Below are 27,520 nucleotides of genomic sequence, written 5' to 3'. Positions count from 1 at the left end.
GGAGAAATGATATATTCCTGGAGTCCTTTTCAGTGAAGTGGATTTTAACCTGGGGCTATTGCATATAGGATATGTGTGTGGGGGGTGTGAGCATTTTTCAAACAATTATCTCCCCAGACATTATCCCTTTGTAATTTTTAAGAAAGTTCTCCTGGTGATTTGGAACTATCTCAAAGCCCAGTCTCACACCTCCACCTCCTGGCAGAGCTTACTTTTCAGGAACCCTGAATAGATTGTTTCTAAAAGATCCATTAGTGTTCTAGAAGAGTCAGTTAATTTCACATAAGAACGCTTTCATTTTAATAGAAGTCTTTTTTTTTTTTTTTTTTTAATGAAAGTTGGCCCAGACCCAGAAAGACTAAGAATCTGAACAAATGCAATTTTATATATGAATAGTAGTAAATAAAGAGGAAAAATGAATGCTGTTAGGATGGTGGCTGGGATGGGAAGAACTGAGATGTTTTCTAATGGATTGAGGTGCTGGAGGTCAGCTAACCTTGGAGGTAAGGGTCATTTCTTTATAAAGAAGGACACACACACACACACACACTCCCTTCTTGTGGAAAGTGGTAGCTTTCCCAGAGAGACATATGCCACTTACTGCAAGTATGCACCACCTAAGATATTATTAAATCTGTGCCTTTAAATGTCTCCTTGGTTCAACTGCAGTTTGCATGTCAAAAAAGGGCTATCTTTAAACTGATAAATTGATCTGGCGGGGGGGGGGGGTCACCTTTATAATGGTGTGTTGGTGAAATTTTTGTCAGGGCAATATTCTAGTGTGTTAACCAATATTGGTGTGTGTGTGTGTGTGTGTGTGTGTGTGTGTGACGTGACTTCCTATTTTACCTGTGGTTAAAAGGATCTCTCAGTTCCTCTCACTGTTAATTTCATATAAGTAATTAATAAGACAGTTCCAAGAACTAACCACATTTTTTTTTTCATGTGTCTTAATCTTGGCAGATTCATACTATTTTATTATATAGAATAAAGCAAATAAAATATCTTGAGACATTTATTCTTCATGTTGGAGTTCAGGGTAGAATTGACCCTTTTCTGGTTCTGGAGACTGGAGGGTTAACAATGAGGCAAAGCTGTCAACAACTAGCGGTGTCTCAAGTCCTAGTTTTCCCGGAGTGTTCTCCGTTTCTCACTTTGAATGAATGACCTGAGTGAGAATGGTAGGATTTTCTCTTAACTTTACTCCTTTCAAAAACAGTGTTACAGACCTTCCTTTATGGTAACCTTGCTTTGATAACATTCAGGTATATAAGCTGGTCAAGTCTGATATGACTGGGAAAGTAAGCCACCTAGCTGTGAATATAACATATCAATATAAAAACAGTCTGGAAATCATCTCTTACTGTGACTTTTCCCAACAGTCATGATACACTTTTACATAAGAGCTTTTTACTTTTTTTTAAATTTAAGAACATTTATCTAAGAAAGCCTAATGGAGAAGAATATTGTATAGGTAAAATGCTCTGCTGAAGACAATGGCTGCTGTTTGATTCTTTTCAGATTTTAAAACCTAAGCCCCAAATCACAACCTAAGAGCTTCAAATAATAATTACCTCTGTGGAATGAGCAGAAGTCCTTAAAAGGGACTGCCGGTTTCCCTGCAATCTTTCACAGGGCGAGCAGAACTCTATCCACTGATAACCCAGCTGCCGAGGAACCGAGTAAAGCCGGCTCCAAACTTCTCAGCTGTTGACAGGCTTGACTTGCTGAGAACACTGGTTAAATATAGCACGCGCAAGCCAGCTCCTCAACAAAGTCACTGCTCTGACGGTGTTGTGCAGGGAGCAGAAGACGAGAAACCTAATCTCAGAACCCAACAACACCTAGCAACAGTTGAAAAAAACTTTTAAACAAAAGTCTGGGTGGGAGATATCCAACAGCCTCCAATTCCTGCTGATCGGGATTTCAGGGAGAAGAAGCTGCTTTCCCCTTCTCTCCACTCAGTTTCCTGCATGACTTCAGCTATTGGCTAGTCCTGGGAAAGAAAGTGGGAAAAGCTTTTTCTTCTGTATTCTTTTGGGCTGGATAGTTTTCCAGGACTCCAGTCTCTCTTGGGCTGTGGGACAAGCCACTGGGTTCTTCAAAGGATAAGCTACCCCCATAAAGGACATACCCTTGGTTAAAGGAGCTGCCATCAGGTAAGAGCAAAATAAAGCTATTTATTCCTTTTAAGAAATTTCTTCTTCCACAAGAAAAGAGTTCTCTATGATTCTGTGTTGTCTGTTTCCTTTGATTCTGACTGTTCTACTATGTGATAGCACATTTAGGAATTATGATAATCATTGTGAATTATTTTTAAAGAACAAGAAACATCATGCCTTTCTCAGAACTATGCCGGTTCCATTGTAAATGCAAAGGTTATGATGTTTTAATAGCCATCAAAATATTTCTGCCAAGTTATCATTCTTTGGCAGGTAACAGAGATGTGACAAAGGATGATTTCACAGCTCCTTTCACAGGTAGGATGGCTAACAAGTGGAAGGGATATTTTCCCTAGAAGCCAAAGAGCTTACTGAAACTAGCTGAGCAACTTGTGTGGTAAATGGGAGGAAAGCCCTACATGGTGTTTGTATTGCTGTACTTTTGACATGCTGCTATCTGCTTTTCCCTTTGCCGGATTCTCTGATTACACCGGTACACCTTGTGCTGGTTCTGACCTCATTACATTACAGCCGCCCCAAATGCTTCTGACTAGGCACAAAATATGCCTGGTATTAAATCACTGCTTTTGCAGTTGCTGAATACAAACTACTCAGGAAAGTATTATTTTGCATTTTTTTTAAAAAACAAATTGAGTAATTGCTTGTACATAGATAAAACAGATTCTGATTTTCAAAACTAAAATTGAATTTATTAGAAAAAAAGATCTTTTCTTAAGTGATATGTATGTGTGTATAGTGTGTTTACTGTTGAGTGAAGGAGATCCTCCTCCCATCTGTTAGCATATTCTCTCCCCTCCCATGAATTGCCATGCATTCTTCTCAGAAGTGATTAGTTTTCATTAGTTTTCACATTGAATCCGACAAAAATTATCTCTGTACATTGGTGATGTGGTTACTGTTGACACCTGGTATCTGTAGTTGGGTTGGATTTGTGTAAGAAGTTTGCTCTTTTAAATGAACATGGTAATTTGAATGAATATTCTAATTTAAGGATAATATCACAGAAGATACAGATGTATATTTTAAAAGGAATTTTTTGTCAATTTAAAGAAAGAATTTACCCAAGATCAGTTTTGAACACACTGTTTGTTGGCAAATAAGAAGGTATCAAACTTTTCAGTAGATGTTCCTATCTTAAGAAAAACTAATTAAAGCTTATATATCATATGTTCAGGAAAATGAAATAGTACATACAATGTATTATGTTTCAAAATTCTGTTTTCTATGAATAGTTTAAAAAGTGCATGAAGTTAATTATACATAATGAATGTATATATGTAATAGTGTACAGTGCACTCGGGTAACCTTTGGTATCCGAGAATGAAATTGTTGGTGCCCTAGTGGAGATGAAGTATCTTCCTGAGTTTTGAAAAGTCAGAACAAAATACTCTACATTTTTCTTGTTTTTATCTTAGGAAGGGTCACATTGTTGGCTTACAAATGTACATGTAAGGCCAAAATCTATTTTTTAAAATAATTCTCTGAGGCAAAGCAGTTTAACATTGGGGAGGTTGCAAGTCAGTCCCTGCAATGTAATTTTATTTTATTAAAGCTTTTTAAAAATTGGATTTATTGGGGTGACATTGGTTAATAAAACTATATAGGTTTCAGGTGTACAATTCCATAATACATCATCTGTATATTGTATTGTGTGTTCACCACCCCAAGTCAAGTCTCCTTCCATCACCATTTGTTCCTTCTACACCCTTTTCTGCCTCCCCCCAGCCTCCTTCCCCTCTGGTATTCACCATACTGTTGTCTGTGTCACTGAGGTTTTAAAAAAAAATTTCTTCACCTTTTTCACCCAGCCCCTCAGTTCCCCTCCCCTCTGACAGCTGTCAGTCTGTTCTCTATTTATGAGTCTGCTTCTATTTTGTTTGTTAGTTTATTTTGTTCATTAGATTCCACATATGAGTGAAATCATGTGGTACTTACCTTTCTCACTGGCTTATTTCACTTTGCATTAATGCTTTCTAGGTCCATCCATGTTGTTGCATAAGGTAAGATTTCCTTTTTTTTTTTTTATGGCCAAGTAGTATTCTGTTGTGTAAATGTATCACAACTTTTTTATTCACTCATCTACAGATGGACACTGTGCTGCTTCCAAATCCTGGCTATTATAAATAATGCTGTAATTAACAGAGGGGGGCATATATTCTTTTGAATTAGTGTTTCAGGTTTCTTTGAATATACTCCCAGAAGTGGAATTGCTGGGTCATAGGCAGTTCCATTTTTAATATTTTGAGGTAACACCAGACTGCTTTCAGTGGCTGCATCCGTCTGCATTCCCACCAACAGCGCACAAAGGTTCCCTTTTCTCCACATCCTCACCAACACTTGTTGTTTGTTGATTTATTGATGATAGCCATTCTGACAGATGTGAGGTGATATCTCATCGTGGTTTTTATGTGCATTTCTCTGATGATTAGTGACATTGAGCATCTTTTCACATGTCTATTGGCCATCTGTGTGCCCTATTTGGAGAAATGTCTATTCAGGTCCTTTGCCCACTTTTTAATTGGATTGTTTGTTTATTTTTTGGTGTTGAGTTTTATAATTTCTTTTTAGGTTTTAGATATTTACCCCTTACCAGATGTATCAATGAATCTACCGTTAGTTTTAGGCATGTGATTCCTTTCGGAGTCAAAGGAACAGTGTGTAGATAACTGAGTGCGGCATTTGGCCCTGAGTGAAAACCATGTTTCCTGATGAATTAAAATTCTATCATCTTTACTGCTGTACATTTACTCCTGAGAATCAAAAGTAGCTCAGTTAGAACATGTACTTTCCTCCAGTATATGAACAATCAAACTCCACGGACCACGCAGATTCTGTTCTCCTGTTCATTCAAGTTACATCTGTGCTATTTTGTAATCCTCTTGTCCCTTTTACCATAGAGCTGCTAAATCCCATCACCATGTCTCCCACCCCACCAAGGCCCCCTCCCTTCACCCTCAGTTCGGGCAATACCACTGGTGCTCCCCTTCTACCCCTCATTGACATCCTAACCATCTTGCCCATGACCATGGGGTTAATTTTCTTAAAGCATTGCTACGCTTGTCTCTTTACTCTTCAGTTATCTTCTGGGACTCATTGTTGCTGCCAAACACCTAGGCTGGGTATTTTGAAAACCTTCCATCATCTGGCACGTACTTAACTTTTCTAGTCTCAGCTCCTACTACTCAACAAGTGTTTGCCTCTTTGCTTCAGATATTTCAGATTTTGGGCCATTCTTCAAACACATGCACAGTACACATTTCAGTGTTCTACTCCTGCCCAATTCATTCCCCATGCCTGGAACACCTTTCATCTCTTTTCCTTAGAGACCTTGTTCACTTTTTAAAACCCAGATCAGTGTCTTCCACTTTCACAATGATTTCCAGGACCATGTGTTTTAGAAGAAATCCTTCTTGGTTTAGGCAGTTTGATGCTCCGTTAGCATCAGGGTACTTTGAAGCAGGGTTTGCCTCTTTGAAATCCAAACCATATTAGGAAGACGATTAGGTACAAAGCATTGTCCTAAGCATCACTTGGCTTTGAAGCTTTTCAGCCCCATACACATTGTAGAAGTTTTATTAACATTTTGGCTCTTGATTTCTGATGATGAATATGTAAGAAAGTATAGATAAGTATAAAATCAAGAAAAGAAACTGTAATTATGGTTAATAGCTTTTTTTTTTTTTTTATCCTCACCCAAGGACATTTTTGCATTTTTATCTTCAGATAGAGTGGGAGGGAGAGAGGAAGGAAGTGAGAGAGAGAAACATCGACCTGAGAGAGTCACATCGAGTGGCTGCCACCCATGCGACCCAACCGGGACCGGGGACAAACTGCAACCAAGGTATGTGCCCTTAGTGGGAACCCAACCTGGGTCTCTCCAGTCCACCGGCTGTCACTTTAACCACTGAGCCAAACTGGCCAGGGCTGGTTAATAGCTTTTTATCTAAAAATTTTTTTATGAAAGTCTTCATAGTTTTCCCATGCCCAGAAAAATTATAAGTATGCTCATGTACCTGATTGTGGAGATGATGTATGTACCTCTCGAGAATGAAATAGAAAGGGGTATATATAAAGACTGGATATATACATGCATGTCCTGTGTATGCACATAGACCTTTAAATGCTATAATGCATATACTTTTGTCATCTTTTGTTATCAGATCCCATTTATAGTTACCTTTGACACTATTCATTTAAATGATGGCTTCTTCTATTTGCTGGTCATCACGAATTAGGATCTGGCCTCGAGAATTAAAATATTTAAATGTCATGTAATATCTTTTTTCTTTTTCCCTGGATACTTAAAGAGATATTTCTGAGTTTTATTTGTAATCACTTATGAAACCTGTAGACTTACTATGTGAGATAAAGCAAGAATGACTTTGAAACAATTTTTTGTGTGTCGATCAAAAGAAAAGCATTCTTTTTATATTTTAAGATGGCCAAGCAGGTTAAAATCACTCTTCTAAATGGGTGTTCAGCAAGAATCACTATTGGATTTTTTTTCAAAATAATTTATAAAATATTGAATATATTCTTTTACCAGTAGTTTTCCTGTGGTTATAATTTTTACTTATTCCTTAGATGTAAAATTTTGTTGTAAAATACACATCCTAAACAAATGCTAATTGTGGTGATTTCTTTCTCTTTTGAAGATTAGTATTTCTTCATAAAACAGGTAGATGACCTAAGAAATAGGATTTTACAGAGTTTGTTTAATCCTCATTTTCACTAATTTGTCTCATCTTAGTTTTCTAAACATGTGGGTTTTAGAAAAGCAGCATCAGTCCAGCTGGTGTCGCTCAGTGGTTGAGCATCGACCCATGCACCACCAACAGGTCACTGGTTCAATTGCCAGTGAGGGCACATGCCCAGGTTGTGGGCCCAATCCCCAGTGGGGGGCAGGCATGCAGGAGGTGGCCAATCGATGTTCTCTCTCATCGATGTTTCCATCACTCTCTCCCTCTCCCTTCCCCTCTCTCTAAAAAATCAATAAAGGGAAAAAGATTTTTTTTTTAATTCCTCACCTGAGGATATTTTTCTAGTTATTATCAGATAGAGTGAGAGGAAGGGGGAGAGAGAGAGAGAGAGAAACATCGATGTGATAGAGCTACATTGACTGGTTGCCTCCCACATGATCTGACCAGGGCCTGGGACAAACCACAATTGAGGTAAGTGCCCTTGACCAGAATGGAACACACAACTCATTGGTCTGCAGACCGAAGCTCTAACCACTTAGCAAAACCAGCCAGGGTAAAAAAAAAATTTTTTTTAAAGCAACATCATGGGAAGTTAGAGGGTAAGTATAGATTGAGATTTATTTCAGCAGAAAAGTTTAAGAGAAAAAAGATTGGTAACAGCTTGTTAGAAAAATGACATTTTAAAGCCTGAAGCATGTTTGTTTATTTTTAATGCATATAGCAATAGAATAAAAGATAAGCTAGTAAAATACCTATTGTTTCCCCAAATCTGAGTTGATGACATAACAACAAGGACATGTTTTATTGGTATGGAGGAGGCAGGAAAGGCTGGTACCATGGACCTGAGTTCAGATTTCAGCTCACTGTAACCTTGGGCAAAAATTACTCCCTGTACCTCAGTTTTCTCATCTGTAAAACAAGGATAATAATACTATTTTCCTTATAGAACTGTTTTAAAGGTTAAATGAGTTAATAAAACTTATAGTTGCCTGGTAGACTTTTCAATAAATTTAAGTTGTTATTGCTTTATTACCACATTGTAAATGTAGTTATCTGTTTATTTTAGTCTTTGTTGCACACAAACTTTTTGGATACAGATAATCTGTGAACTCAAGTTCATAGATCATAGAAAGAAAAAACACACACACAAAAGAATGTATTGTTTAAATTTGGAATCCTGTTTGGGACATACTTTGCTCCTGGGTACTCTAAGCAGACATAGTTTGAATGCCAGCCAATAATTTAGTATGGAATTTATATTTCAAACTCTCCCTATCACTCAGCAGTCTGCTGTCTCATAGAATCACCGCTAAAAAGGCTAAGACATCACCAACAGCATAAACTATTCTATGGTTTCTATATTTGTACTTGGGGATAAAGTGTGTTTATATATTGGTGCTTGGGTGTCTTCTTTATAGCTGACTACACTGGGTAATGTATGGCAACAGAGACTTCTTCTTCCATGGAGAAATATATTATTAAATTTATCATACTTTATTTCTTTGTTTTGTTTTACTAACCTAGTAACAGATACAAATAAAAAGACCAAAAAAGGTCATCTCATGCTAGCTTCAACCTTACCAAATGGAAATGAATTCTTGCTATTCATTGCCCTTAATCCTATTCATTCTTCTTAAACATGACAAGAAAGTACAATCCAAGATGAACAGAAAAAGTGTTATATCATAGCTATGTGTGTATACATTATGGGGTGATGACTGTTCTGTATATTTAATTTAACAGATGTATATAAAACACTTATAAGTGTGGAAGTTTCTTGGTAGCTTTAGTGCCAACAAATCTTCTGTAGGGTAGTAACAGTCCATTTTGCTTTATGTTTCTCAATAGGAAGAATGACTTTCTAAAAGAGAAGGCAAACTGAGGTTCATGATTGTCATTCTCTAATGAAAACCTCGTTGTGGAAAGAAAGAAAGGAAGGAAGGGAAGAAGGAAAAGAAAGAAAATAAAGAGACAATTTTTTCCTGGCTTTGCAAAATACTTTTTAAAGGTTCTAGGGCAGCCCTGGTCGGTTTAACTCAGCGGTTAGAGCATCAACCTGAGAACCAATGAGTCTTGGGTTCAATTCCAGTCAAGGGCACATACCTCGGTTGTGGTTCATCCCTGACCCTGGTCGGGGTCATGTGGGAGGCAGCCGGTTGATGGCTCTTTCACATTGATCTCTCTCTCTCTCTCCCCTTTCCTCTCTTTCTCTCCCTCCCTCCCATTCTATCTGAAAATAAATGGAAAAAATATCCTCGGGTGAGGATTTAAAAAAAAAGGTTCGAGGGCAAAAATATAGGAACCTTAAGAAAACATACGGGATTAAATTCTTTGTCCTTAAATGGTCAGGCCTACTCTTTAGCTCGCAGAGAAGGGAAAAGGCTGCAGGCAGAATACCACTTTCCCTGTGGCAGGAGCTGAGGCGGTTTATTTCAAAGGCCATGCAGGGAGTTGTGGAGTAACTTAGAAAAGGGAAAGTCAAGCATGAGTTGAGCAGCTCTAGTTGGCTGTTAACCAGCTGATTGCAGAATTTGCGAAAGTCCCAGCAGAAAGATGAAGAAACATGACATTAACCAGCACCCCAGTCCCTGAGAGCTTTGTTCAAGCCACAGCAGCACTGAACAGTCAAAAGGAGGTTGGTGTTGCTTTTCCTTTTTGGGAAATGGTGACATTGTTCATAATATTGGGTGATTTATGTGTTTCTGAGGTCTGTGAAAGGCAGACTAGAAAGAATTCTTAATGTTATGCAGACTTTATCTTCAGTAATCTGACTTTGAGTCCTTGAGGTTCAGGGATTTTCTATTTCTTTCTTGCTTAAATGCTGCCACCTACCTCCTTTACCAAAACAGAGATGACGATTATTATTGTTGCTTCACTAGCCAAGGACCTTATATGTCTACACTTGAAAACAGTCTTTTTTTGGTCCTGCAATAATTATAACTGTGATCTCCCCAAGAAACTTTGAAGAAATGCATTCCCTGCTGCTTATCTTTGTAAGGAAAAGGTGTAAGAAAGTCATGGCATGGGCATGTGTGAGTTAGCCAAATGCATTCTTTAAAGAGTGATTTGCTAAATATTTAAAGCCAAAAGACAACTTGATTGAAAACAGTAGATTGCTGACATCACCACGATAATCAAGTTATTGCCAACTTGCCTTGTTTATCTAAAAGAGCTTTGCAAAAACAAGGTTTTCACACACACACACACACACACACACACACACACACACAGCCTCTCTCTCCCTCTGTCTCTGTCTCTCTATTACTCAAAGACACACATGAGTCTCAGGCAATACAGTAATAAGGATAAATGGACTTTATTTTTCCTTATATCTCCTTTAATCTACTTATGTCTTAAGTAGCTCATTTCAGGGCCTGCTCCCTTGACTGGGGTACCACAGCACACCAGGAGAGGAAGAGGCATTGCTGAGTTCATACTGCTATTTCAGTGTGGCAGCCTAAGTGCGTGAGGAAATGACACCACGGGCCTGGATTTGGAACCTTGCAGTTACTGTGACGACAACACACACTAATGGAAAACAAAGATGGTCTGCTTGCCAGCGAGAGGCAGGAAGAGTTTTGCCAGCTCAGATTTTTCCTAGTTATTCTGTAAGTCTTGAAATGTGACACTGGAGGTGTTCAAGGCTCTTTGTGTTTCGTTAACAGTTTAGCAAGTGACACCTGCTTGCAGAGCAGCCTGGTATTTGGATGAGGGAGCGGCCTCACACATGAACTTAACTTTCATATGCTGTCTTAATAGGTATCCTCTTCTGGTTTGGACATCACCAAACCAGCTGCTTTGATCACAGCCTGTTGTTTCACTGTCCTTACGGAAGCCAGCTGCTTTGGTAGAATTCGCTTCTTAGGGGCCCCTCAACTTTGAGTAACATATCCTCACCTTTTACATCCTGTTTATTCCACTGATCATTGCCCAGCATACCAAATGTTCCTACTAATGACTGGGACATCTGCATGTCCAATTCTTTTTTTTTTTTAAGAAGAGAAAGAGAAACATTGATGTGAGAGGGACACATCGGGTGGCTGCCACCCACAAAACCCCAACCGGGGTGAAGGACAAACTGCAACTGAAGTACGTGCCCTTAGTGGGAACCGAACCCGGGCCTCTCTGGTCCACAGGCTGATGCTCCAACCGCTGAGCCAAACCGGCCAGGGCTGCATGTCCAATTCTTATATATAATAATATAACAGACAAAATAATGGTATTAATAGCTACATATAACATATACTATCTACATAATAAATGTATTATATAGTTATATAAAATTACTTAGTATATATAAATGATAATAATAGCTAGCATATACTGTCTAGTCAGCTCTTGTTTATCATGGTCAATCCGTTCACTCTACCGTGATAAATGAATTTCCGCGAAGTAGGATTCTTTACATACAATCGTCCCTTGCCACTTTGTGCTTCGACTTTAGCGGCTTCACTCTACCGTGATTTTTTCAAATATAGTATAGTATTGTCTCGCAATAGCGTGAGGCCGTGAAGGGGGAAGCGCAAAGAGGCAAGGGACGACTGTATTAGGCATTGTGCCAAGCACTGTACATGGATGATTTTATTTACTTTTCAGAACAAGCCTATGAGGCACTATCTTAATCTCTGTGTTTTTTTTTTTTATCCTCACCCGAGGACATTTTTCAATATTTTGTTCAGATAGAGTGGGAGGGAGGGAGAGAGAGAGAAACATCGACGTGAAAGCGACACATCGAGTGGTTGCCACCCACACGACCCAACCAGGGCCGGGGACAAACTGCAACCAAGGTACGTGCCCTTAGCGGGAACCGAACCCGGGTCTCTCCGGACCGCAGGCCGACCCTCTAACCGCTGAGCCAAACCGGCCAGGGCTTAATCTCTGTTTTATGAATTAGAAAAATGAGTCTTATGGATGGTGACTGCCCAATGGTAGATTTGAAATTCAGACTCAGGCAGCTTGACCTTATTTAGCCCATATCTTCAACCACTTTCTTATAATATAGGTAGTTGTTCAAGGGAGAGCTCCCCCCAGATGACTGTGAGATGTTTTAATGAAAGGTGTTGAATGTGACACTGCAGAGGGTTAGCTGCCCTTATAGTCTGAAGAGATTCACTAAGAGCAAATAATAAAAAGATTCAGGGTCACAAGGCGAACTGGGCTCTTCTCCAGGGTTCCGAGGTGGCCCCAGGAGCTTCAGTGGTCAGTGGGCATTTCCCTACGCACTTCCTTGAGCGACTCAGGAAGAGCTACGCTTGGGGCACTAGGTTGCAGAAGCTATTCTTCCACAGCTATTGATGGAGCAACGTGGTTCCTGGCTTCCACATTGCTGAATTGATTCCCTTGGAGAGGATGCCACTGAGCATTTGAATTTATGAACTATATGGCTACTGTTGTAGCCAGATCCTTTGATACCACTGGGGTTCTGATTTGTTATCGCTCCTGATGACAGCTCAGAACCCCACCTTCTACCGTTAACATTGGAAATGCTCTGCAGATCTCTGCCTTGGCCAGAAGCATTCAGTTTGTTAAGTAGGTTCAAGAAAGAGTCCTACAGCCCTGGCCTGTTTGTCTCAGTGGTTAGAGCATCAGCCTGTGGAATGAAAGGTTGAGAATTCCATCCCTAGCTCCAGCCAGGGTCATGTAGGAGGCAACCGATTGATAGGTTTCTCTCACCACGATGTTTCTCTGTCCCTTCCTCACTCCCTCCCCCCTCCTCCTTCCTTTCCATTCTATCTAAAAATCAATGAAAAGTCCTGGCCGGTTTTGCTCAGTGGTTAGAGCGTCGGCCTGTGGTCCAGAGAGAGCCGGGTTCGGTTCCTGCTAAGGGCATGTACTTCAGTTGCAGTTTGTCCCTGGCCCTGGTTGGTTGTGCGGGTGGCAGCCACTCGATGTGTCCCTTTCGCGTCGATGTTTCTCTCTCTCTCTCTTCCTCTCGCTCTGTCTGAGTAAAGAATGGAAAAATGTCCTCGGATGAGGATTAAAAAATAATAATAAATAAATAAATAAATAAATAAATAAATAAATAAAATAAAATAAAAATCAATGGAAAAATATCCTCAGGTGAGGATTAACACACACAAAGGAAGAGTCATACAAAATACGGATTCCAGCTATTGGTAGTAATATTCCTTGAAGCAGCCTTTGGTGGTATGTGTGTACTGGTTGGAAGAGGCAGTGAGGAAGGGGACAGAAGGTCTCGTTCAAGATAAGAGCTTAAAAGCTCCCAATGACTTGGTTTAGGTGGTGAGTAGTCAATCTGGCACAATTGTTGTTCCTTCAAAAAAACAAAACAGCTTGCAATAATTTAAGGAAAGTTACCTGATACTTTTCAGCTAGTGGTTTGCTACTGTGGAGCAATGGCATGAGTTTTTTTTATTTGATATTTTCTTTATTTTATCTTTATTAACCATGAATTCCCTTTAATGAAGATAAATGTCTGCCATTGGATATAACTGGAATTTTTGAGTTTCTATTTACACGTATGGCAGTTAACTTTTGCAAGTGTCTGAAATAAAAGAGCAGTTCTAATAAAATTTTGATGGAGCAGATAATGCTTTGCTTTTTCTTATGCTACTTTTCCAATGTATCAAATATCTCAGGTGGTGGATTGAATATCCCAGAAAGATGAATTTTTCACGTGAAGTAAACACATAACAAAATGAATCTCTACCCTTTGAGAAATTCTGTTCTATGAATTGAAAACAGTATCTTGTCACAACTATACTGGCATACCCCAATCCTCCCAACACACTTATACACATTCATGAGTCCATGCACAGGACTTATACCACTACTGCCCTGACAGGCTAAACATCTTCCTGAAGCAAAAATACTTTTTGCTCTGTGACATAGACTTATTTAACTCAAAAGAAAGGTAGTGATATATCACACTTCATCAAGGCCCTCTGTTTCTTTTACATGATCTCTCCTGACTTTCTTACGACAAATAAACTCAGAATTTCCCTTTTGTTCTCTCCTGTCTTAATGTAAAAAAGTGTAACAGTGTCACAGAAGGGAAAGAATTAGTGTTATATCCTTTGGAGACAAAGGGCTTGACTGGTTGACTTCTGGCAGTATTTTTTTTTTTTTCTCTCAGTTATTCTAAATTTGTCTTGGCAACAAAACCTTGTAAAAATTTCCACATTAATCTTTAACTAATGCCTCTTCAATGGGAGATATTAAGAGTTTATTATATTTTTTCAAGGGTTATCTAAGACATTCTGTAAGAGCTCCCAGTTCTCTTAGCAACTCTGCACCCGGACTAATTTCAAGGAGGAAAGGAGTCTCTGAGTCTCATGCTATTGATGATCACAGAGTTTTGGTCCTAGAGCTACCCATACCCATCAGGGAACTGTGAGGGTGGAAATCTCTAGACTCAGCTCACCTGGAGCTCTCAGATCATCTAGTCTTGTGGTTCTCAACTCAAATTCTGTGCATCAGATTTACCTGGGATGCTTTAAAATGCAGAAGTCTGGGCTATACCCCAGAGGTTCAGATTCAAGTTGGCTTGAGTAGGTCCCCAAGTATTGATCTATTTTAGAAGCTTTTATGTGATTTTAATGTGATCCAGGGTTGCGAATCAGTTATCCAGTACAATCTCATCATTTTAAAGAAGACAAGTACTAGGAGGAGGGAACAGAAATCACTTGGCAGAAGTCACAAAGGCGTCCGAGTCTTAGGCTCTTACCCTTTCTATCACGTGATTATAATGCACAACCAAGTAGCCAATATTTAATCAATGCTTTCTGTGCATTAAATACTGACAATCCCATGAGGCAGATATTCATATACTCTACGTTTTACAGGTTAGGAACTCCCCTCCCCCTCCCAATAAGCAGGTGGCAGATCTGGGATTTGAGTCCAGGCAATTGGACTCTCAATTTGTGCTCTTAATCTTTTAATCACTTTGCTGCTCTAGAGGCAACTCTGAGTACATAATGTATTGAATGGCAGCTGATTCCCTGTTTTAGCATCAGGGGTCTTATGGCATCTGGCCTTACTAACTGGGTTACCTGCTTGACTAGAGATCAAGTCCTTGCTTTCTTTCTATTTTCTGAATAAGTGGGCCAATGAGAAGCAACACATTTTCTTAGAGACTCATTTTCCCCAGTGACTTTGTTTCTTATGTCTTGTCTTTCCTCTTTTCCTTGTGGACAAACATAATATTTTCTGCCTTCCTTTGGGGCATATCTTCTTTTGACCTTTCCATGGAAATTCTAACTGCAAACTCCACTCTCCTGTTAAGACTCGTGGCTTTTCCCCTAGTTCCATGAGTTTGGCTGGGTTAATATTTTCCCTGGGCTTCCCCTGTCTGAATTTTTATACCAGCCCCTAACTTTCATGATATTAGCAACAACAGGAAGGGATTAATCACTTTGCTTCTCCTCTGGCAGCAGGTGCGTTGGAAACAAGCTGGTCTGTTCCATGGAACTGGCTGGCCAGTGGGTCAGCGTGCTTGGAAGACCTGTTAAAGTCTACATTTTTAGGTAGCATGTACAGACTTAATTTTCTGACTGATTCTGTAAGTTTGAAATTTTACAGAACAGGCTTTTTCGCAATAGGGGAATATCTATATGCATTGTCTGGTTGAATGAACTTTACTAAGATAAAAATCTGCAATGGCAAATACTATAGCATGGGTTTTTCTAAGCAATAGAAACCAAACAAAAAGTGAGAGATTATTATGATTATTCTATGATAAATATTTACATGTAAATTAAGAATTAAACATGATAAATAGATTCAGGTATACCTTGGAACTATTTTTAAAATCACATTGCACAAAATGAATGCTCAGTAAATGTTTGTTAAATCAAATCCATTAAATGTCCTGGAATTGAGAAAGTAAACCAGTTTCCACTGACTTGATATATATATATATATATATATATATATATATATATATACACATACACACACACACACACACATATATATGTACATATATATATATTTTGTTTTTATAAATATGGGAATAACAATCAGTGATCATGAGTGATTGTTTCTCTGCTTCTCAGTATTCTTTAAACCTTTAATGGTCACATATGACTTTTATAACAATGCAAATGAAAAATCAACAAACATTTTAAATGTTCATTAGAGAATCAGAGGATAACCAATGCATAATGAAGTGAGTGGAAGCTGGACTCTGTAGCTATGATTGCCATGACCCACATGTATTTCCAATAGCAAACTAGAACTTTTATTTAAATACAGTTGTATAAAACAGAACTATCGACACAAGTCTAATTGCAAATGTTTGCCCCTCATCTTTTCACTCATGTGCCACAAAACTCATGAAAAGAACACATCCAGGCTCTTGTGGTTTACCAGCTGGCAATGTTCTCATCCTGGGAACTCTATTTTAGAGTCAGGATCGCTCCACTCCCCTACAAGTGGTAAAGCAACAGCTGCCATTTAATTAGTGTTTCTGCCGACAGCTCCAGCTGATTAATACAACTGAAGTCCCGATCAGCATCAATACTGCCCACATTACCCCCAAAGGAAATATTGATTATAGTTGCTTGATTTTGCCTTATTTCACTTTCTTTCCCGCATCTATTCCTCCGAATTCCGATGATGCTGTTATTTACATCACCGTTCACATCCTTGTTCCAGGACTCACGTCCCAGTGGAACACATGTGTTCCTGATGATGTATTGCGATGGAATCGTACCAAAATGAACACGTGAATGCTGAGCTCAAACAGAGGAGAGGACAAGGGGGAAAACCAGATGAAAATGACGTGTGGTTTTTCGGAAAGTGAAAGATTTGGCCTTTTTGAGAGAGCGATTAGAGACAAAACAGAGCTCCAGTTTTTCCACATAGTACAAATGTATGGTTAAAATCCTACAACTTGATTTATATTTGGATTATTATATCAATCTGTTTGCAGACACTTTCATATGAGTAGGACTTCAGCTACTATTGTGTGAGAATTTGAAAGGATTTGAGCGGTGTGGAAGCAACACATTATAGAGTGAGATCTGAGATCTGCTTAGTCTGCTCATCTTGAAGAATGTGCTGGGCTCAGTCAACCAAGGCCCATTCATGTAGCTGGGAGAGGGGCTGGACTGGTGCTGAACTGGGAGCAGGTAGACCACAGGATCCAAAAGGTATGGCATTTGATGTCAAAGAGTGGTCCAAGTTAGCAGCTGGCGTCTGCGAGCCTAACATGAGGTTCTGGGTGTCTTGCCAGGCAGATGGAGCATGGCTGTGTTTTGACACAGGCAGGGAGCCAGGGTTTGGGCAAACCAGTCAGCAGGACCAGGGTGGAGAGCGGGAAGGTGGGATTCAGAAACAAGATAGTTCTGGAGGAAGAGCAGTCCTAGAGACTCTGAGTGAGATGCCAAAACTGGAATGCAATGTCAAAACAACCAAGAGGATGCTAAATCTGAGAGTACTGGGCCAGAGCTCTCTGTGTCCCCCCTGCTCACTGAATATTCACTGAGATCTGTGTGTCAGGCACCAAGCTAGGGACTGGGATACAATGGTTAATGTTATATTATCTTTACTCTCTGATAGGGGTTACAGGTGAAAACAGCAATGTGACAAGTGAATACATGGTGTTGTGGGAGCACTCACCTGGGTTTGGGAGGTCAGGGATTGGTTCACAGATTATAGTTGGGATGAAGGGACTCTTGCTGTGGGAAAGGGGGACTGTAGACGCTGACTATGAGATAGAGACTGACAAACAAGGTCCGAGGGAACGAAGCAGAAATGAATGTGATTGAAAGGCTCGAATACCTGATTTGTTGCAACAAGTCAACATAGATTCAAAAATGGTGAGTTGCATTCTTTCCACTGACATGAGAACTGCAATGATTTTAAGAGTAATGGGATGAAGAGGATGCGATCTCAACATGGATTTTTATCATACTTAAATCTGTAGTGGCCATAACGAGCCAGCCAAATACATATCTTGTGAAGATCAGAAAATTTCTGATCCTCAACATCACCCATACTCTTTATGTCTAAAAGGGGTGATAAATACTTCCTATAAAATAATTAGCTTTAGGGCTTTTACAAGTTTGTGCACTTTAAAAAATACTTATATATATTCAACACTTCTTCAAGTGCCTCATTGCTGCAGGAGCAAGACAGCTGTGTGAATAGCCAGGGAAGTGTTGAGGCTCAAGTTGGAAGCGTTGCCTTACCACGTAGGAACAGGGATCCCGAAAGCACACTCACTGAGCCACTTTGCTAGAGGTGTCAGAATCAGTTCACATCACATGAGGAGATCAAAGAAAATAGACACTTACATATTAGAATTTAGTGTTAGGAAGGAGAGAGACACTTACATATTAGAATTTAGTGTTAGGAAGGAGAGACATTTCAAGTCAGAAGAAAAAACATGGATTTTTTTCAATCAATGGGATTGAAATCACTGGAAAAAAATAAATAAAATCTCTATATTATACCTTACACCGAAATACATACTAGATGCCCCAGAAATTCAAGTGTAAAAAAATGAAAGTGAAATACTTGGAAAAAAAAAATATAGGCGTTTGAGAAAAATCTTCCTAGGCAAGACAAAAAAAAGACTAAAATATTTGATGCTATGAAATATTGACTTCATAAAAACTGAATGAATGTTTTACACAGAAAAAAAATCTCATAAACAGAGTTAACATGCAAACAGCAATCTGGACAGAGATATTTGTGACAAAAATAATCAAGGAAAGTATCCTTAATATAAAGAGTTCTTTTAAATATATATAGCAGCCTGGCCGGTGCGGCTCAGTAGATTGAGCATCGTCCCATGGACTGAGAGGTCCTAGTTTGATTTCCGGTCAGGGCATGTGCCCGAGTTGCAGGTTCAGTCCCCAGTGAGAGGTTGTACGAGGCAGCTGATCGCTGTTTCCATCTCTCTCTCCCTTCCCCCCTTTCTAAAAAAAAAATCAATTAAATAAATAAAGCAAAAAAGTTACAATAGAAAAATGGACAAATGACATAAATAATTTGTAATAAGCAAATGAAAAAACTACTTAAACTCACTGATAATTAAAAACGCAAATTAAAAGAAGATAGTGTTATTTCAACCAACACACAAAGATTCAAAAGATTCTATACCCAGTATGATGCGGGTGTGAAAAATGGACTTACAGTTGTTCGTATGGAAAATAATACAATAGTTAATAAGTAATAATACAAAACAAACTGTTTCACATACTCAAAACTATAAACCTACTTTTGCCACACCCAGTATCCTGCTGGTGGGAAAATCCACTAGGACAAGCTTCCTGAAAAGCAATTCGACAATATGTGGTAAAAATCGTTATAATCAGAGGAAAAATATGGATACTTCCATTTCGAAAAATAGAAGAGTCAAAATACATGTGATACTTTTGAGAATGCATTCTTTTCTCTTCCTCCCATTGTTCTCAAATATTGTCCATTGACTTCTGAAAGTTTGGCAGATCTAGCGTTTTTTTTTTTTTATGTCCTCGGACTTCTTCCTCAGTAGCTTGATGGGATTTCCTAGGAGGGACCTTGCTTGATTAGAATTGTTGAAACAAAGCTGCATAGTCCACTTTGCCTAATCATGAAGTGCCAAGTACATCTTGATGGCAATGTATTTCCTGAGAAATGTTATTATTGAGACATAATCTGATAACCAAAATGCATATATTTATGACTGGGTCATGAGGATGAGGGACTATGGGGCAAGTGGATTAATCGGTCGCTGGAGCAAGTTATTCCTTGCATTTGATCACTACATTATGGGACTATTCAGGATCATTAGGGTTACAGCAGTGATTTTTTAATCCTTTTCATCTCTGGCACCTATAAACTAATTACAGTGATACCTCGGTTCTCGAACGCCTCGGTTTTCGACCAAATGGAGATTCGAGAAACTTTTGTCTCGGAATCCGAACAAATATTTGGAACTCGAACTTCCGAGATGAGCCGAATGGCGTTCATTTGGCCCAGCACGCCTTGCTTGCGTCATCAGTGTGAGTGCAGAGAGAGAGTCACGCTTTGTGGAGTCACGCTTTCCTATTGGGTTTCATTGCTTCGGTTCTCGAACAATTCGGTTCTCGACCGTCCTCCTGGAACGAATTATGTTCGAGAACCGAGGTATCACTGTACTAACATTCTGCGGCACACCAAAAATCGCTGGTTTTATAGGGTTAAACTAATCCGGGCAAGGGGAACTAAAGTTCAAGTTTAGAGCAATCTGTTAAGTTCATGAGTTACTGTGAAAAAATAGGTGCTGATGGATGCTAAAAGATGATCGACTCTAACCCCTCTTAATGAGAGATGAGGAAGTTGAAATCCGGGAAGTTTGACTTTGTCAAGGCCATACAGTTTATTAACTCAGATGCATGAATTCACAGACAAGCCACAGCATTGTGCTGCGTAGCTCCCTAGAATCCAGAACATTACCTGTCTTGGGTTATTTCCCAAGATACCTGTTGTCTAAGAGCTTATGATTACTCTGTCTCCTCAGGCCTCTGGTTTTTCCAGATGTCGGGCTTTTCAGAACACCAGCAGCGCCCTACTCATCAGTTCCGTCTGTTATTCCAAGGGACGGAGGGAGGTTACTTACAGAGTGTGTGCTGTGCGTGTATCCCAGGAGGGGTCTTGCAGGGTAGTATGTGCTGTGGACGATGTCCAGCTGCTTCTCATTTGCCTGAGACCAGGGACATTTTGTGAATGTACAGGAAGCAGGGATGTGAGTGAAATCTCACCCAAGACCTTTGGTGCTAATATTCTTATGCTTGCTTCTGGGGAAGCCCTCTTATGGAAGAAGCCACTCCTGGAAGTTTATCCACAGTGAAAGTAGGCACTAAGCTTTTTAAACCAAGCTGGACATCTAGATTGTCTTTTGCTGTTTAGTTCTGCAAAGAATGTGCTGAGATGAGTCATGGTGCTTTATCATTTTGGTTGTTCTTCCAAGTCTTCTTTTTCATACGCTGGGCACAAGCAAATGAGTTGCCTTTACTTCTCTCATACCCACAAATAAAGAGGAATGAGCCCAAACATTATATATAGTTCTGTTGATTAGAATGTGAGTGTGAATAACAACAACAGCTGTGCTTTATTTCCAACTTCTATTTCATGATTGCTAGACCAAGAAATTTAACTAACAATGCATTAGTTAGTGAGGTCATCACATTATCCATTGGTAGTTCTCTGTTCTTTAAACAGCCAAGCCAATGATATTCCCATGTCCTTGTTTCCCGTCATCCCTGCTCGTCTCCCTTACATACTCACACTGTGTCTGTGGAAATTCTGTGCCCCCTTCTTCCCTTTCTACTTGAGATCAGGCCTTAATATGGGTAAGTTTTGTCCCTTCTGTCACATGAGGACCTCCTCCATCACACTTTCTAATCAACTTCCCACACTTTTCTGGGTGTATTCCTCATTCTCTCTTAATTTCTTCTTTTCAGAACCCTCTATCTGTTATTCTGCTTCAACCAGTCATAGAGCATCCTTCAACATTAATAGGAGCTACATAAATCAAGACAATTTTATTAATGTTATAGAGAAAGTAATTATTCACAAAGAATAATTTGTTATCAATAATTTACCTTCCACACCAAGACTTATTATCAATTTCCAATCAAAACAGTTAGCCCCAATCATTCTCTGAGAAATATCCACCTTGGAGGAAGGTCCTGCCATTTCTTCTACTTTGTAGTAAAACAGAACAGAATTTAAAGTACAGATTACCACTCAATATGGAGGTCAAACCAGATGCTTGGGAACAGGAAGATGGTCTGACTTGACTTTCTTCTCGGTTTTTAATATATATATTTTTTACTATGGAATTTGGTGCCTTAAAGGGAAATAGTGTCTAACTACACTTAGAGATTGGAAAGTTTGCTGTGAGTACAATGATTGTAAAGGGTGTTTAATATACAAAGAAAAGGTCAGAATCTTGGTTACATAAAATCCTCAGCTAAATTCCAGAAATTTTTCATAAAATGTTTTATTTAAAAGGAGAGTTTTAAAATATGTATGTGGAATAGATTGGACACCATTTTGTGAGATATTCTTGAAAAGAGTATATGATATAGTAATGATAATATACAATTATTTTCTTCTACTCATTAGTTTCCTCACTAATAGTGGGTGATTTATTTGTTTAATTTGGTTCACACCAAATTGAAGGTTACATATAAACTTCTATGCTGTACATGACCTGGACCTAACTACAGAAGCTATGTTCTATGTATTTTTCTACATACCAAGGAGTAGGATAATCATTAATGCATCAATTTTAGTTTTAATATAACTATTATAGTTATTGGCTATGGAAAAAATAAATGACTGAATAATAATAATCATAGTTACTTTTGTTGAATGCTTCCAAGATACCAGAAACTATGTTAAATATTTTATGTGCATGTTATAACAACTATTATTATTCCCATTTTATAGATATAGTCATGTTATTTTTTAATTCTTTCTGAAAACATGGTCTAACTTCTAGCCATCTAAAATTTGAGTATATTTGAAACTTAGGTATCTAGGTTTTAGAAAACAAGGTGCAATCTCATGAAATAAGTTACTCATGAACTTTTTAATATTACATAGTTTTGATTTGTATATGGAATTCACTATGGAATAAAAAATTTATCCACAAAGATATTATCAGAGTCAAAAAAGTAAGCCATATACAGAGCTATTTAAACTTGTTAAACCTAGCCCTGGCTGGTTAGGCTCAGTAGTTAGAGTGTCAACCTGCTGTCCAGAGGGACCCAGGTTCGGTTCCCGCTAAGGTCACATATCTTGGTTGCAATTTATCCCTTGCCCTGGTTAGGTTGTGCAGGTGGCAGCCACTTGATGTGTACCTTTCACATTGATGTTTTTCTCTTCCTCTTACTCTATCTGAACAAAAAACACAAAAATGTCTTTGGGTGAGGATAAAAAAATTAAACTTGTTAAACCTCAGAAAATATTTTAATTATTTTAATAATATATTAATATCATATATGTAATATATGTGACACAATGTATAATAATATGTTATATTATTAACATATGCTGAGTAGTCCATCGTAGGAAATAGTAGGCCGATGGAGGATGTACTTCCTCCACACGTACAACGACAGTAAGCTGACTTTAGGAGAGCAATTGAGTTAGCTCTGAAGCATCCATTGTTTTTTTTTGCCAGGTTCTCCCCATGATTAGTTCAGGTTATTAACTAAAATCCTTCTTGGGGAAAGCTAACCACTCTTAGTGACATCAAATCTTCACACACTTCTCTAGCATTGACCAGCCTAGACTGTGTGTGATTCACAATTCACACAACATTGATTTATACTTAAGAAACATTTTAAGGGAAATTTTAAATTATATTCACTTTAAAATAGAAATCAATTAAACTTTGACGGATATTATCTTCTTTAAATAACTAATGAGTGTAATAGTCTCCTGGAAAGAGGAAGCTCTGTACCTCCTCTGGGGACCATACTGAACAGCTTACTCATCTGCAGACCTGCTGAGGAAACACTGTTTGGAAGGAAAAAAGAACTAGCATCTCAGTGGGACCCACAAGTTACAGAGGAGAAATCCTACTTTCTTTCCCTCTGTGTGTACACACTGACTATTCTTGAAGGCATGAGACTGTTGGGTCCGACCTATGGCTGGTTACCTTTTGATAACCACCTGGGGTAGTGGACAGGTAGCATTAAATGCAGCATGGGTATTTAACTGAAGATGATTACTAAGTCACAGCTATGTCAGTGCAGCATTTTTGTTGTAGCGAAAAATTGGAAACAAACATACATTACAAAAAATATCTCCTTTAGCCCTGGCCGGTTTGGCTCAGCAGTTATAGTGTCAGCCTGCGGTCCAGAGAGACCCGGATTCAGTTACCGCTAAGGGCGCATACCTCGGTTGCAGTTTGTCCCTGGCCCTGGTTGGTTGTGTGGGTGGGAGCCACTCTATGTGTCCCTTTCACGTCGATGTTTCTCTCTCTCTCTTCCTCACTCTCCCTCCCACTCTGTCTGAACAAAAAATGGAAAAATGTCCTCAGGTGAGGATAAAAAAAAAATCTTCTTTAAGATTCTATTGGAAAAATTAGAATACTATATTCCAAATATATATATATATATATATATTTTAAATCCTCACTCGAGGATATTTTTCCATTTATCTTCATATAGAGTGGGAGGAGGAGAGAGAGCGAGCAAGAGAGAAACATCAATGTGAGAGGGAGACATCAATTGGCTGCCTCCTGCACCACCCTGACAATGGCTGGTGACTGAACCCCAACTGAGGTACATGCCCTTGACCAGAATTGAATTCGTGACTCTTTGGTACTTGGGCTGATGCTCTAACCGCTGAGCAAAACTGACCAGTTCTATATTACAAATATTAACAATAGTTAACTCTTTTTGGAAAGAGGAATGTGTGATTTTAAATTTCTATAATAAATATGCATCATATTTAATATGAAAAAGTTGAAGTTATGTTAAAATGACTTAATGGATTAACTCACATGGCCAAATAGATAAAAAATATTCCATTTAAACTCAAAACTTAATAAGGTACATGATGGAGTACTACGCAGCTGTAAGAAAGAAAGATTTCTTATCCTTTGAGACTACATGGAGGGACCTGGAGAGCATTATCCTAAGCGAAACAAGACAAACAAAGAAAGACAAGTATCCTATGATCTCACTTATCTGTGGAATATAATGAACATAACAGTCTGAGGAATGGGGTAGTCCCAGAGAAGTGGAATTGGGGTACTGACAATTCCCAGAAGAGGGAGTGGTGGGGGAGAGATAAATCACAGAACTTATATGCATGTATGCATGAACAATGGACATGGACAACAAAGCTGGGGACAGGGCAGGGAGGGAGGAGGAGGGGGAATCAGTGGGGGAAAAAGGAGAATCATCTGTAACAAAAATTAATTAATTAATTAAAAAAATAAAATTAAATTAAAAAAAATAAGGTATTCTGTAGAGGTCAGAATGCCAAAACTGCATGTATGTGTATATTTATAGAAGACCTTCTTCCACAAAAGGTTTAAAAAGTTATCATGTAGATTTATTGGCAACTGTATATGTATTGTCCCAAATAAAACTGATAGCTATATTTTTCTGCTATATATGCTCTTTTTATTTTCTTTTATTTTTTATTAATTTATTTTTGTTACAGATGTTTCTCCATTTTTCCCCATTGACAGCCACCTCCCCATTCCCCTCATCCTGTTCCTAACTTTGTTGTCCATGTCCATTGGTTATGTGTACATGCATATAAGTTATGTGGTTTATTTCTGAGGGTTGTCAGTCTGTACCCTACTTCCACGTCTCTGGATCTACCCTGTTCCTCAGACTGTTATGTTCATTATATTCCACAAATAAGTGAGATCATATGATACTTGTCTTTCTCTGCTTGGCTTGTTTCGCTTAGGATAATACTCTCCAGGTCCAGGAGGGGCTATTTCTTTCACCATCTGGACCTGGGCATTTGTGTACTGGGAGAGTCTTGATTACATCTTCAATTTCCTTAGTTGTTATTGGTCTGTTCAAATTTTCTATCTCTTCCTGGTCCAGTTTTGGGAGACTGTGTTTCTAGAAATTTGTCCATTTCGCTTAGATTGTCGAATTTGTTGCCATATAATTGTTCATAGTATTTGTTAACAATCCTTTGTATTTCTGTGGTGTCAGTTGTTACTTCTCTTTCATTTCTGATTTTGTGTATTTGGGTTCTCTCTCTTTGTTTCTTGGTGAGTCTAGCTAAGGGTCCATCAGTCTTTATCTTTTCGAAAAACCAGCTCTTTGTTTCATTGATCCTTTAAATTGTGTTTTTGGTCTCTATGTCATTTATTTCTGCTCTGATCTTTACTATTTCCTTTCTTCTACTTGCTCTGGGGTTTTCTTTTTGTTTGCTTTCTAATTCTTTAAGTTGTGAGGTTAGATAGTTTATTAGAAATTTTTCTTGTTTTTTTTTGCGGTAGGCCTGTAGTGCTATAAACTTTCCTCTCAGAACTGCTTTTGCTGCATCCCATAGATTTTATGTTGTTGTGTGTTCATTTTCATTGACTTCCAGGAAGTTTTTATTTTCTTCCTTGATCTCCTCGGTAACCTATTCATTCCTTAATATCATGCTATTTAGCCTCCATGTGTTTCAATGTCTTTCCATGTTCTTGTTACAATTGATTTCTAGTTTCATACTATTGTAATCTGAGAAGATGCTTGATATGATTTCAATCTTCTTGAACTTGTAGAAACTTAGTTTGTGTCCTAACATGTGGTCTATCTTTGAGAATGTCCCATGTGCACTTGAGAAGAATGAATTCTGTAGTTTTGGGGTGTAATTCTCTGTAGATATCTTTTAAATCCATTTGGTCTAGTGCTTCATTTAGAGTCTGTGTCCTTGTTACTTTTTTGTCTAGATGATCTATCCAATGATGTCAGATGATCTCTTCAGTGATGTCAGCAGGGAAGTCCCCTGCTATGATTGTATTGCTGTCGATTTCTCCTTTGAAGTGAATATTAAATATATTTAATATATTTTAGTGCTCCTATATTGGGTGCATATATGTTTATCAAGGTTATAGCTTCCTGTTGGATAGATTCTTTCAATATTATGTAGTGGCCTTCTTTGTCTCTAGTTATGACCTTCATTTTGAAATCTATTTTATCAGATATGAATATTGCTAACCCAGCTTTTTTTCCTTTCCATTTGCTTGGAAGATTTTTTCCCCGTCCCTTCACTTTCAACTTATGTAAGCCTTTGTTGTGAGCTGAGTCTCTTGTAAACAACATATATATGAGTCATACTTTCTTACCCAGTCAGCTACTCTGTGTCTTTTTATTGGAGCATTCAATCCATTTACATTTAAGGTGATTATTGCTGTGTACTTATTTATTGCTATGTACTTATTTATTGCTATTTTTGTTTAGTGTGGTTATATTTTTCTTTCTATTTCTTCTACTAATTACAGCAGTCCTTTTAACATTTCTTGTGGTGCTGTTTTGGTGCTAATGTAGTCCCTTAGCCTTTTTTTATTTTGGTCTGGGAAGCTCTTTATTTGACCTTCTATTTTGAATGATAGCCTTGTTGGAAACAGTAGTCTTGGATTAAGATCCTTGTTTTTCATGACCTTGATTACTTCATGCCATTCCCTTCTGGCCTGTAGTGTTTCTGTTGAAAAGTCAGCTGAGAGCCTTATGGGGGTTCCTTTGTAGGTAACCTGTTGCTTATCTCTTGCTGCCTTTAGGATTCTCTCTTTGTCTTTAATTTTTGGCATTTTATCCTCACCTGAGGACATTTTTCCATTTTTTACTCAGATAGAGCGGGAAGGAGAGAGAGGAAGAGAGAGAAACAGTGATGTGAAAGGGACACATCGAGTGGCCGCCACCCACACGACCCAACCAGGGCGTGGGACAAACTGCAGCCAAGGTACATGCCCTTAGCGGGAACCGAACCCGGGTCTCTGTGGACCACAGGCTGACACTCTAACTGCTGAGCCAAACCGGCCAGGGCTAATTTTTGGCATTTTAATTACTTGGTGTGGACCTGTTTGGGTTCTTCTTACTTGGGGCTCTCTGTACTTCTTGAACTTGAATGCCTTCTTCCTTCATCAAATTAGGGAAGTTTTCTGTTTCTTCTTTGGGGACTCCTATGATGCAAATATTATTACATTTCCAGTTGTCCCACAGTTCT

General features: G+C 38.6%; 1 protein-coding gene across 2 annotated transcripts in view; it reads left to right on the top strand.

Moving 5' to 3' along the window:
• The first annotated feature begins 1,770 nt into the window (after positions 1–1,770).
• FILIP1 (filamin A interacting protein 1) overlaps positions 1,771–27,520 on the top strand; it is a 201,132-nt gene continuing 175,382 nt past the window's right edge. For both annotated transcript variants that reach the window (XM_036248428.1, XM_036248427.1), the window contains exon 1: positions 1,771–2,159. The gene's annotated coding sequence lies outside the window, so the exon portion shown is untranslated. The remainder of the gene's footprint in view (positions 2,160–27,520) is intronic.

Source organism: Molossus molossus, unplaced genomic scaffold, assembly GCF_014108415.1.
Source record: "Molossus molossus isolate mMolMol1 unplaced genomic scaffold, mMolMol1.p scaffold_m16_p_8, whole genome shotgun sequence".
Lineage (NCBI taxonomy): Eukaryota > Metazoa > Chordata > Mammalia > Chiroptera > Molossidae > Molossus > Molossus molossus.
The sequence above is the reverse complement of the archived record's forward strand: the minus strand, read 5'-3'. Positions and strand labels throughout refer to the sequence as shown.